Source organism: Mercenaria mercenaria, chromosome 1 (assembly GCF_021730395.1).
Source record: "Mercenaria mercenaria strain notata chromosome 1, MADL_Memer_1, whole genome shotgun sequence".
Taxonomy (NCBI): Eukaryota; Metazoa; Mollusca; class Bivalvia; order Venerida; family Veneridae; genus Mercenaria; species Mercenaria mercenaria.
Window position 1 is genome coordinate 76264975 of NC_069361.1, and position 9850 is coordinate 76274824.

General features: G+C 35.9%; 1 protein-coding gene across 1 annotated transcript in view; it reads right to left on the minus strand.

Annotated features, from left to right (window-relative positions):
- The window catches only part of LOC128559497 (disheveled-associated activator of morphogenesis 1-A-like), a 40524-nt gene extending 37949 nt beyond the window's left edge, over positions 1–2575 (minus strand). The window contains exons 1-2 of the transcript XR_008372415.1: positions 2514–2575; positions 2099–2169 (exon numbers count right to left, since the gene is read on the minus strand). The gene's annotated coding sequence lies outside the window, so the exon portion shown is untranslated. The remainder of the gene's footprint in view (positions 1–2098; positions 2170–2513) is intronic.
- Positions 2576–9850: the final 7275 nt, after the last annotated feature.

Sequence of the window (9850 nt, forward strand, 5' to 3'; positions counted from 1 at the left end):
AAAATACTGCAATTTGCCAAAGCAAGTATACAAAATGTGTGAGTTTGACAAAAGGCACATATAAAAGCCATTTTTATCCAACATCAGTTGTAGAGAGTTTTCTCACAAGCAAATTGGTCCGAGAATTCTTCAACTTCTGGGTCAGTCCTCAGACCATAACAACTGAATTATCACACCTGACAGACAAAATTAAAACCCTCCACCACTTGGTAGTCAGACATTTCACCATTACTGCCATTTTGAACAGCATTTCAGTACTAGCAACGGTGTTCCTGAATTCTGTGAGTATTGTGTTCTCTGCAATAATTCAACTTCCCCACATACATCTGTGGTGGACAAATTGTCTTCTTTCAAATCGTCACTTAGAACATTTGCCTCCCAAGTTGAGCATAATTTTTGTACACTATTGGGACATATTACACAACAAATTTAATGCATGCATCTAAATTTTACTTTCAAAGGTTCATAGTATGAAAGTCGACTCAAAAATTGCAAGAACTTTAGGACTTTTTCATTGTTTATTCCCTAAAAATGTGAATGACGCTCTTAAATAGTTACATAATTTATAGATATATTACAAACACAGGTATACTTTATACTGTCTGTACAATAAATTCTTTGGCGTTTTTCTGTATGCATAATTCTGTATCACTAAGCTACCCCGACGATCTAATTCACAAAATTACAAATAATATTTTTGCAATAAAAACTATAAATATATTGATGACAAAATCAATATAACATACTGAAAATTTTATTGCATACTTTATTTCATTTTAACAGAATGTCCGACTTACCAAATATTTTTCATTAATAACAATGTTTTCACTTGTTAAATTCCAAATTGCAAAATCCTTTAATCCCTTGAATACAAATCCTTAAAAATCACAAAAATGCATTTTTTCTTTATTATATCATTCCAAGGAAAGTCACCATGTCCTCTTCTGTATCCCTTCTACCCATGTAGGTAATCATCTAAATCGACTTTCTACATGGTTTGTCTAACAATAAAGTACAGCTGTCTACATGGTTTGTCTAACAATAAAGTACGGTGATCAGAGGTTAACATCTAAATCAGTTATGTCATTTTACTTCAGGCAAAATACCTTAATATCTCACTCAAAGCCAACTTGCAATGTGAATGACTTACCTATAACCTACCACAGATGGGTGATCTCTCCATAGGGAGGTATTCAGAAAAGATTGACCAAATCCATAGATATAGAGGTCAAAAGTTTGATCCACACAGGTGATGTAAAATTTCCTTAGTTACAGCTGCATAAAAAACAATTTGAATTTACTAATATCTGATATTATTCATAGGTCCAAAAGTCACCTGTCCCCATAGTTCATGTTGGAAAGTTGATAGTTTCATGTGAAGTACATGTTAGTCTGGCTACCGACTAGATAATCTTTATTTTTTTAGAAAAAAATATTTCTTTCATAATATATTCTGACTTCATCAGTCTGACTTCATCAGTCTTGGCTCTGATTATCTATGTTTTGAGAAGAAAAGGGACATAATTATACAAAATTTGAATAGTCTCAAGAGTTCTCTCCTATGAACAAAACATAAGGTCTGAACACAGACTAAGTACATGTATGCATTACACAAATCTGGTGTGGGCAGCTGAAATCCCTACTGCTAAATTTTGCAACCTAGACATTAGAACACTCATATGGAATATGTTAGCATAAAATATTTCCCCATTTCTGCATTTAAATTTATTGCAAAAAAATATAATGCAGCATTTGTGATAAAAAATGTTACACGACTCGGCCACAGCTCTAGACTTGATGCTTATATAAACAAGAGCACTGCAATGCGGAGCAATATATGCACAAAGGTATGACCTTTGACCCCTAAGTGCAACTGTGACCTTGAAGGGAGCCATCAGAAACATGTGCTCTGCAGGTCATCTCGATGTGGTTAACATTTGTGCCAAGTTCCTTTAAAATCCTTCCAGCAGTTCAGGAGTTACAGAGTGGACACGAAACAATGTCATATGACCTTTTACCTCCTAAGTGAGACCTTGACCTAGAAGCAAGCCATCCAAAACATATAAAAATACGTTTTTTCGAACTGTAAAAAAATCACCTTTTACTTAAATATTCATCTTGTATGACTTTTGGATGGTTTTATGTGTTTCTTCAGTCTTTCACTTGGTCCTGAAAAAAAAACAAGAGCTGATGGAGGATAGCAACGCTCTACTATTCAACTGTCTCGTAAACTAAATGAATACACAAGTCTAAAAAGGGGCGTAATTTTGTAAAAATGCAAGCGTAATTTTGTAAAAATGCAAATAGGAGCTATGAAACTTGTATAATGCATGTCAGCTCATCAAAGTGGGTACTGAGATACCAGCTTACATACAAAAACAAACTGTGACGCAGACGCCAACAAATGGGCGAGTCTAGTAGCTCTACCTATTCTTCAAATAGTAAAGCTAATAAAATGACTTTTTTTAAGAAACTTGATGTTTCCCAGCAGAAAATGTCTTTGCATTACTTACTGTAAGATGAAATTAAACGAGACTGTAATACTGCTCTTCTTGATGACAATCACGGTGGGGAAACCAAGAATGCAACGTCATCAAAAAGCAGCGCAAATGAGCTGGCCACACACAAATTTACGTCGATTCAGTTAAGAAAAGTCTTGTAACTTTTTTATTACTGCAGCTTTCGACTCGAGATAAAGAGCACCGTACCCGGCCTGGAGTATACTATTCTGTGGTAGTGTTCCATATTGTATGTATAGCTTGGTTTTTGCTGGAAAACGCGAACAGCTGGCAAAGAGAGTATGAGCTGTACCACACTTTTGTCTAAGAAAGTGAGTTTTGACCGTATTTTCGTGAAATGAGGACAGATTTGACGCTCATTTAATATCAGTGACGAGCATAAAAGTCAACCATTGTTTTATTTTGCTATTTACAAGGATATCTGAGATATTTTATTCAAAACAAACAACATTATTAAGATGAGAACATCCACACTGACGACTTAGTTGGAGAACATCCACACTCTTAATTACCATTATTGCAGTTATGCGTCCTAAAATCTATGTCTTAGGCAGTCAAGCTACGTTGTTCAACAACATATGTCGTCTATACATACAATCAGCAGTTCTAACCATTTACCGCGAGGCTGTAGACCAGTTAAAATAGATCTGCCAAATCATATAGCAATGGCTGAGCACATATTAGGCTAGTTAACATTAATCTTTGTGTATAGTGTGGCATAAGGGCACGGTGTTAAGATTGATTGTATTTTAGGAAAAACATTATTTTAAGATAACAAGACAAATTTGCAAACAAAGTTTAAAAGCAAATAGAGGATTGGAATAGTTATTGTATTGTTATTTTGTTTATAACTATATCCACCCCAAAGTGCATAAAACACGGATAGTTAGTACTTTAACTAAATATTATAACTGTAAGATATTTTAACTCTTATTTCAGCATATGTAAGTCTCTTTCAAATATCAAATACAATCCAACCTTGAGGTGATTATGCACATTTGATAAACCGGCAGAAAGGCATACAATGTATTATCATTACGTAGACTAAAGCCTGGGTTCTGCATACGGAACCGAAATTCATTTATTGAATGGCAATCCCATGACAACAACATTATATTTCTAAAGATAAAACGTGATAATAAAATTGTTAGAACATTAAATAGTTCTAAATAGTGTCTTTAAATCAGCTTGAAATGCGCTGATCTCTTAAAATAAAGGCAACGTCTATAGCCTAGTGGTAGAGCGTCCGCTTCGAGCGCGCGAGGTCGTGGGTTCGATCCCCGGCCGCGTCATACCAAAGAGGTGAAAAATGGTATCAGTAGCTCCCTTGCTTGGCGCTCAGCATTACAAGGGAAACTGGCCTCTTCTCTCATACCCTCGTAGCGATTGATCCTATCAGGAATGAGGGGTCGAGAGTGAATAATATAAGTTGTAGAACTTCCTTCACAATCGACCTAAAATGAATTCTGTATAAACTAAAATAAAGGCACACGTAAGACCGTAGCTTATATTTTCGACTGAGAAGATTCATTAAAAGCTTCTTTGGGGACAATTTACTTTTGAAAAGATGATTTCATATAGGCACATATTACAAAAAGTTACTTAAGGTCAAAACATTTTGTTAAGCAGAAAAATCACATGACACTATCAATTTACATTTGCCAAAAGTTGCAAGTTTATTCTATAACTTGGAAAAAAAAATCGGAGTTTAATCAAATTTTAAATCAGTGAAGAAAAAAATGGATCCGAACTTGTAGAACTACCTTAGGCATCATACGGAAAAGATTTTCATGTGACGCCTTCAACTTTCGTCAGTATTTATACACCTTTCCACACTCCTCACATACTTGGTTTTCTCTCTCCGCTGTGACTGTCTTAAGTGTTCCCGCAGAGCAGGTTTTCCGGTTAGCCCCTAATACCGCATTTCAATCAAATGCTGATTTATTAAAATAAATTTCCCATAATTTGAAATGTATTGCAATGCCATTGGACAAAAAAATTTTTCAAACACTAAATACTGTTACAACTGTATTAATAAATTTACTAGTTGCGGACACCTATTCACATTAGCAGATCTTAATAATTTCAAACTGTTTTATAGAGCTTGAGCCGTATTGTCCGTTAATAGTAGTTCAGCCAGGAAAATTGTAAGGGTGTTTAAGTATAGGTTTGTGGTTTAGCAAAAGAAATTTACATATACTTTGTTATCTCGCATATGTAATTGGTGCCAAAATTATTTAAATGGAATGAGAAGTTTTATTTTTCTAATTATTGGCTAACCTGTTTAGTGTTTAAAATTATTTTTGTTAACAAATTTAAGCTCCGCGTACAGTATGTGACTTACCGGGTTAATAAACGACTGGAAGTAAATGTTGATTTACCAAAATTAATTTCCCAACGACATTTGTTGTTGAACAACGTAGCTTGACTGCCTAAGACATAGATTTTAGGACGCATAACTGCAATAATGGTAATTAAGAGTGTGGATGTTCTCCAACAAAGTCGTCAGTGTGGATGTTCTCATTTTAATAATGTTGTTTGTTTTGAATAAAATATCGTCAGATATCCTTGAAAATCGCAAAATAAAACAATGATTGACTATTATGCTCGTCACTGATATTAAATGAGCGTCAAATCTGTCCTCATTTTACGAAAATACGGTCAAAACTCACTTTCTTAGACAAAAGTGTGGTGCAGCTCATACCCTCTTTGCCAACTGTTCGCGTTTTCCAGCAAAAACCAAGCTATACGTACAATATGGAACACTACCACAGAATAGTATACTCCAGGCCGGGTACGGTGCACTTTATCTCGAGTCGAAAACTGCAGTAATAAAAAAGTTACAAGACTTTTCTTACCTGAATTTGTGTGTGGCCAGCTCATTTGCGCTGGGTTTTGATGACGTTGCATTCTTGGTTTCCCCACCTTGACAATGACTTTTAACTATGTGTAGATGCTTCATGACAGCTGCCTGTAAAAATTTAACATTTAGCTTAGTTTTGTCTGTTTGTAACTTCATCAACAATGTTTAACAACTTCCACACCTTATCTATAACCACTTTCTACACTCTGAATCACAATAGCAGTAATATGGTAGTGAATGACCTACCTACATAAAATAATACACTAAATCAACAATACCCTACATAGATTTGTGCACAAGGTCTTATGCTTCCAAAATAAAATTTCCATTAATTTCATCTTTAATTCTGAAAACAGTAAACATCACTAGTAAGTGACGAATGACCCCAAGTGGAGTGCCCTTGCCTGTGGATTACAGCTTTTACCTTTGACCTTGACCATGGGAGGTTCAGACCTGCACCAATATACTTTCTCGTCATGCTCAACATTTGGGTAAAGTTTCACTAGAATCTCTGAGAAGTGAAGTTTTTTGGGACAGACTGATTCACAAAGAAGCGTACAATGCAATTCACTACATGCCTCGATCCCTTCTGTGACACTAAATCCCCATCAAATAGCCATTTTGCCAAAACAACCAAATTTATGACAACGAAATTAAACAATTTTACGGTAAATAATTTCTTTCCGCTAGTTCTATCACAAAAAGTTTTCAAACAAATAAATAATACAGAGAAAACTTTTTTATCCCATTACATAGTCTTAATCTTCAGTTAATCTTTGATAAGTTTTGACACTATTCAAGTGGATTTGTGCACAGCGGGCAGTTGTGTTGAAATTCGGCTTAATTCTATAATCAAAGAATTAAAACAACAGTAGCTACTTATCTGTTAAAATCGGCCCTTCAAAATCTGGCCCGAAGCCATCATCTAGGATCAGACAGTTATGAATAATTAACTTATATAAATCAGAGATCTTTATCTACAAATCATATCTGTCATCACTCAAACATGGCTTACAAATTAGAAAAGGTTAGAAGTTAATTACGGTATCAAAACAGGTCTTTTATCAAAATTACCTACTGCATACTAAATGCATACTCAAGGTGATCTGAATATGGTTGGGCCAGGCACAGAATAGGACTGGATAGCGCAAAAAACACCTAAAAACAATGCTTTTTCAGCGAAGTCTTCTGCAAAGTTTTACAAAATTGTATTTTTTAAAATTTCAACACCTTTCAGGCGATGAACAAAATCAATATTTTACATGTTTTATCCCCTTTCTTTTGCCCTAAAGTTAAAATTGTTATATTATTTCCATTATCAGGTGTGATATTTTACACCAAACTTATGTATTTAATGAAGAAATTCAAGTTTTTATCCCAACATGAAAGAATACCTCTGACAACTTTTAGGTTAATGCATTGAATCAAAATACAATCAATAATTCCTCCTCCTGGCAAATGCAAGGGAAAATTCTGCATTTATAGCTGAAGGAAATCAAAAAGACACGGGATACAGACCTCTCCACAACCCATGATTGATTTCACCCAGGGTAAAGATCACCCCTTTCAGTTTTGCAACTTCTTCCACAATTTTGCTTCATTCTGTTAGCAAAAAATTTATACATATTATCTTAAAATTTGTAACTTTTTATTCAGTTTAATCTTTATTCAATTTTAAGAGCTTTTTATTCAACAAATTAAAGTGGGGATCTTGTCTGCCTTTAATTAGTCAAACTGAGCAGGGAGGATTTTGACCCTCATTCAAAAGACATGTATATGACAGAAAACTGTCAATTGTCATTCCCAGTCCGATACCTTAAAAAATACCATTGCTCTGTTTAAATGAACTCAATTCACATTAAGTGCATGGTAATATTTTTTTCCAATGAAAAACAGTAGATCCTATATTTTCTGTCGGCCTTGCCCATCTGAAATTCTACAGCCTTTGATTAATTGCATACACATACAAAGGCCATCTAAAAGCCTAAACTGTTCTGGAAGTCTATACAGGTTATCTATACTTTTTGTCATATTTTGACATACACACGATTATAAATTGGATGATAACTAATTGTAGTATCTGTCCCTATCTATAATACATCATATTTCATAAATTTCTGACACGGGATGCTACTAGGTAAATATTTACACAAAAATCATGCTGAGAAACTGAACTTGTTAAATAGTTACTCAGTGCTTGGGAAACTTAAGTGCAGGTTTTCTTCGAGGAGAAGTCAATACCCTTCAGTATTTGGTAACTGTTGCTTATTAGCCTTGCTTATTAGTCCGGTGGAACGCATGGTTTTAATTGGTATCATTGGCTGAGTGATCTGAAGGGGAATGAGTGATTTACTGGTTGAATGCTTAGCTGTGCATTTAATGACTCCTGGGTTCCAAGATTTTTTTTAAAATTCTGAGTCCAGAACCAGCGTTATCATTTATGGTAGTGGAGATGAACAAAAATCAGCAAATCAGCAAATTATGTATTCTCTGTATGCCAGGCACTGCTGCGTTTTTATCGTAAGCCATTAGCACACTGAGCTACATTTAGCGGTCTGAAAAATGCCTAGCGAGAACGCATAATCACATGGAAACTGCTGAGCGTCATTACCGGTCACTATGATTATCTTTGGACAAAATAGCACGACTGCATTCCAAGACTGGTCTTACACTATGATTATCTTTGGACAAAATAGCACGACTGCATTCCAAGACTGGTCTTACACTAGGACTATCTTTGGACAAAATAGCACGGCTGCATTCCAAGACTGGTCTACAAAATCAGTCTTTTAACCTAGAAGCCTAGTCTTGCAACTGCTGGTCTTGAGTGTGAATCATTCTTTTAACAAGTGAGTGAGTGAGAGTTGAATTTTTTCCAATTTAAGGGGAGCTTACACAATATTACTTCTAGCAACATTTAGTCAAGGCATATTTACTTCCCCTGGATGCTATTATATGGTATAATGAATGGACTGCCACGAAAACACAACAGCTACACTGAGTCTTTTACATCTGCCACATAGTACTTAAACATACTGAGCCGCACCATGAGAAAACCAACACAATGGCTTTGTGACCAGCATGGATCCAGACCTGGTCAGGATCCATGCTGTTCACTAACAGTTTCTCAAATTGTAATAGGCTTTGAAAGCAAACAGCATGGATCCTGACCAGACTGCGCGGATGCGCAGGCTGGTCTGGATCCATGCTGGTCGCAAAGCCACTATGTTGGTTTTCTCATGACGCGGCTCATATTCATTTATTTGTTGGGTTGAGAGTCCTATCAACACAATTTAGGTCATGGCAACTTGTTGAAGGAACACCCAAGTTTTCCCTCAGGTATAGGCTGACATAGGTAGAACCACAAACCTTCTGAAAGCTAGCTGGATGGCTTCTACACCCCAAGGGAGGATTCTAACCCAAAGCTGTGACGGGCAAGTGATTTACAGTCTGTGACCTTAACCACTCAGCAACAGTGGCTCCTTTAAAACCATATTTAGTCCCAAGGTCACTGTGACATTGACCTTTAACCTACCGACCCCTTCAAAACAATTGGGGTCATCTACTGACCACTAGACTGGCATCGGTCGTTAGAGTCATCAAATGTAAAGCACTTGGCCATAAAATCAATCCTCTCTGATAGCACTTTCTGAAAAAAATTACAATATCTCTTGCCTAGACAGAGAAAATGGTTTTCTGAGAAAATATCAGTGTCAGTATGTAGAAAGAAATTAATATTATTATAGATTATTTGATCTCAACAGACTTCGTAAGTCTAACTGACCAGTAGCAATCATCTTATGAAGTTTGAGGACTAAAGGCCAAAGTGCTCATTAGTTATTGACAGGAAATTGTTTTCAGTTACACAGTTACCGTGACCTTGACAAACTGACCCCCAAAACAATACAGCTTTATTTATCTAGTGTCAACAGGCAATCATCATAATAAGTTTCACTACTGTAGTCCACAGCTTTCAATAACCAAGGTCACCATGACCTTGACCTTTGAGCAACCAAACTCAAATTCAAATTCAAAAAGGGTTTGTGGTACCTGCATTGAAGTGTTCCTCAATTATCGGTCGGAAGCAGATTGGATGGAATGACAAGACAGACAGTTCAAACAAAATATGCCTCCTGCATCTTGGAAAACTCAAGTATTGGGGTGGGGGGATAAAAACTTTGAAATTCATTTCTAATGTAATAAAATACTTACTGAATGACTTGCCACTGTTCTCTGGCAGACATCTTCATACCAACTGATACAAGCAAAATTACCTTTTTCTCCAAAGGGGGAGAAGAGGTAGGGGATAAACAAGAGCTGTCACAGGAGACAGCAGGCTCGACTACTTCAATGCTGGATAGTGAAACTGCATGGCACATCTGAGGAATCTATAGCTTAAGTCTGTGTCAAATGTATTCAGTAATAACAGAGATAGGGGTGTATCAAAACATCGAACAAGTATAACAAG